The sequence below is a fragment of the Monopterus albus genome, unplaced genomic scaffold (genome assembly GCF_001952655.1).
Source record: "Monopterus albus unplaced genomic scaffold, M_albus_1.0 scaffold80.1, whole genome shotgun sequence".
Taxonomy (NCBI): Eukaryota; Metazoa; Chordata; class Actinopteri; order Synbranchiformes; family Synbranchidae; genus Monopterus; species Monopterus albus.
In genome coordinates, this window is record NW_018127960.1 from 888,035 (window position 1) to 891,737 (window position 3,703).

General features: G+C 42.0%; 1 long non-coding RNA gene across 1 annotated transcript; it reads left to right on the top strand.

Annotated features, from left to right (window-relative positions):
• The first annotated feature begins 2,931 nt into the window (after nt 1–2,931).
• Nucleotides 2,932–3,395, top strand: LOC109963805 (uncharacterized). Its single transcript, XR_002275442.1, has 3 exons — nt 2,932–3,041; nt 3,172–3,217; nt 3,318–3,395. It is a non-coding gene; the product is annotated as an uncharacterized LOC109963805 (long non-coding RNA).
• Nucleotides 3,396–3,703: the final 308 nt, after the last annotated feature.

A 3,703-nucleotide genomic window follows, 5' to 3' on the forward strand; every position in this document is an offset into this window, starting at 1 on the left:
TGACTTAAACCCAATTGAGCATCTCTGGAGAGACCTGAAAATGGCTGTCCACCAACGTTTACCATCCAACCTGACAGAACTGGAGAGGATCTGCAAGGAGGAATGGCAGAGGATCCCCAAATGCAGGTGTGAAAAACTTGTTGCATCATTCCCAAAAAGACTCATGGCTGTATTAGCTCAAAAGGGTGCTTCTACTAAATACTGAGCAAAGGGTCTGAATACTTATGACCATGTGATATGTCAGTGTTTCTTTTTTAATAAATCTGCAAAAATGTCAAAAATTCTGTGTTTTTCTGTCAATATGGGGTGCTGTGTGTACATTAATGAGGAAAAAAATGAACTGAAATGATTTTAGCATATGGCTGCAATATAACAAAGAGTGGAAAATTTAAGGGGGTCTGAATACTTTCCGTACCCACTGTATCTAAATAAGCACTGGTGTCATCACCTATACCTTTCCATGACTCGTCAAAGTGCTGAATTAGAGTGTTGACCTTTATTCTGACACCAGCTATAAGAGAAGTGACAGGTGAGACAGAGAAAGAAGAAGAGGTGAAAAGAGAGAAATGTGTGTGTGTGTGTGCAGATGACACATTCACACATTCGGTTTTAAAGCTTACATACCACACACACACACACAGAGTACGCAAGGTGTCTTCAACACTGGGATGGTGACCAGTGTTGACTGTCAGGTTTGACAAGGATTGAAAGCCCACATTTCTAGTCTTCTAACCTTTTGGCTGAGGAGTAAAGGGACATGTCACCGTTCAATGGTTAGGGATGATGGATTGCTTATGTTACTAATGTCTGCACGCTGGCAACAGCCGTGGCCAGAGGAGTTACATTTACGGGTTGTCTGTCCGTCCAATTTACTGTATGTGAATACAACATCAAGGAACACCTTGAAGGAACTTCTTAGAATTTGTTACAAATCCTTCTCAATTAGCATCCACCTGCCAGATAGTTTATCAACCTACTTAAAGTCACATGGAATGTCATGACTGTATTGTCTGAAAAGTTGCAAAAATGTAATGCATGGAAGTTTTGCTCAACCTTAGTTAATGACATGGTTAATGACTGAAAACCCTGATGTATCCTTGTTACCCAGCTTTGTCTCAAAACCTAAAAGAAATCCTTCAGGAAACAACACGCCTTTAGCAGACAAAATATTTTTAAGCTATTTTTTTAAGGATTTTTTTTCTGAAACCATGAAAACATCTGTTACTTTATTTACCATCCACATCTGTCTTCTTGTTTGTAGATTTAGGTGCAGTGACAGCTGGGACAGTGGACTATTCCAGATGCCTATTTCTCCTGCTGCTTCCTCCAGAGGCAGGACCGAGGAAGGTGTTCCCAGGACACCTGGGGGATGTAGTCCCTTTAGCTTAAATAGACCTCAGGGCTTGCCTGAGGTTTTCTCCCATTAGTTTATGCCTGGTGTCCTAAGGGAAGTTCCCTGGTGGCATCCTTAGTGGCTGCCTGAGTCACTAACACACAGAAACAGATGCTGCTTTATATGAATAGTGATGGAATAATAATTATTCTCCTAAAATTGTGTGTATTCTAAACTTTTAATGCAGTTCTTTTTTACACCCAGATGCTATCTGCATTTCCGTTGCATTTTTTGTGCAATGTTTTATTCTGCATGTGCACATGAAAACTAAATTGACACACAGTGCACATTCTACATAGACTTAATGTGGAAAATGTCACTTTTTATGGGCATTTTAATTCATTATGTCAAGCTATGAGTGGTTAAAATGCTTTCGTCCCCACTGTGTTTCCATTTGTTAATTTCCAAAGTAATTGAGATTGATTGCTTGCTGACATTGTCCAGTTTAATTGCATTTTGCCTAAAACCATGTTTGCGTCTTCACAGTGACTGTCAGCTTTGTTTGAGCTTTAGTCTGGACAGAACCTGTGGGTTTACCCCTCTCTCAGTGGGTCTCTCTCTTTTGTCAATGTGGAACCTGCCAAAACTGCAGCAAATCCAATTTGCTCACAAATTTGGCAGCAAGTACTTGAACCAATATTATTTACAACGGTGTGTTAACAAAACGTTTTACAGCATCACAATTATATTTTTAAATGTTAATGTCCACCACCACCACCACTAAAGCTGGAATCAATGATCCTGTTTGGGGCTATGACCACCAGTCTTCATAATGGTATGTAGATTCTCCCGCTTCCTCCCACAGTCCAAAGACATGCAGCTTAGGTTGATTGGTGTCTCTAAATTGCCCATAGGAGTGCGTGTGTGTGGTTGTTTGTCTATGTGTTAGCCCTGTGATGGATTGGCGACCTGTCCAGGGTGTACCCCGCCTTTGCCCAATTGCCGGCCGGGATTGGCTCCCCCCATCCCTCGTGACCAGTTCAGGGACTAAACGGTAGAAAATGAATGAATGAATGTCCACCACCACCACCACTAAAGCTGGAATCAATGATCCTGTTCGGGGCTATGACCACCAGTCTTCATAATGGTATGTAGATTCTCCATGTTTCAGCCCTTCGGCATCTTGTTTAGCAGCTGGGTGGCTCCTGATTGTCTCAGCCTACTCAGTCACTCATCCCTGGCAGCCTCAATAGAGGCTTGGATTTAAGAATACATATTTATATAGGCTTCTTATATTTGCTCCTCTGCAGGGTGTTGAGTCTTGTGTGATCTTCAGAATTGTCTTGTTTAACAAGGATGTGGTGAGTGTCCCCCTAAAAACAGACATTAACCTTGGAGGGGCTGCTATCCATTCTGTGTGCTTGTGTACCCACGTGCATTGGTGTGTGTGTGTGTGTGTAAGAGCATGCACACACAGACCAGCACACAGGTGTGTTTCTGGCAATCCCTTCCATTGATTCTGTGCCAAAGTGGCTGCTTGGCTGAACATTAAATCTAGTGAAGGGCTGAGTTTATTTTCTTTGCTTTGAAAGGCTATATTTATCGTTTTCAATTATCTGAGATCCATAAAAGCTGACCCCTGCTCTCTGCTGTGCTGTCTGAACCACTGGAGAGGGAACGAGACCAAATTGAAGTCCAACTGTGCTCCGTACGTTGAAGATTTTCAGATTTGTGTGTCTATGTTTTTATCTAGTGCACACACTTATATGAATTTACAGTATGTACAAACATGCATTTGTGACCTTGAATGAACTGAGCATTTTCTAATGCCTTTTAAGACCTTGAAATCCAAACAGACCATCATCACTCTTCACAGACCTACAGGTACCTCCTCTTGATCCATGAGACAGTAACATCAACATACTTTTGATGTTTATAGTAAATTAATACATGTCTTGATGTTGTACCCTCATTATCTTGTCAGGAGACCTGATGTTTGGCCTAGAGGCACACAGCTGATGACGAGTCCCTTTGAACACCGTGTGTATCAACCTTACCCCCCTCTGTCAGCCATTTCAAAGCAACTGCTGCAGTGGACAGAAAATGATGCCATCTGCATGAGAGTGCGACACCCACCCACTCTCAGCACTGAGCATAATCTCCCTGTTATGTTGATTGTCTACACTTGTGATTATGAAGTTAAACTGTATGTGTATGTGCACCTGTGTCTATGTCTACTTGCTCTAGCTTGCAGAGGAATGGCAATAAGTGCACACAGATAAAACTACCAGCTTGTCTGGCAGAGGATAGAGACCACATTTGGAGAAATGCATCGATGACAAATGGCCCATTTAACAAAATCACTGGGTG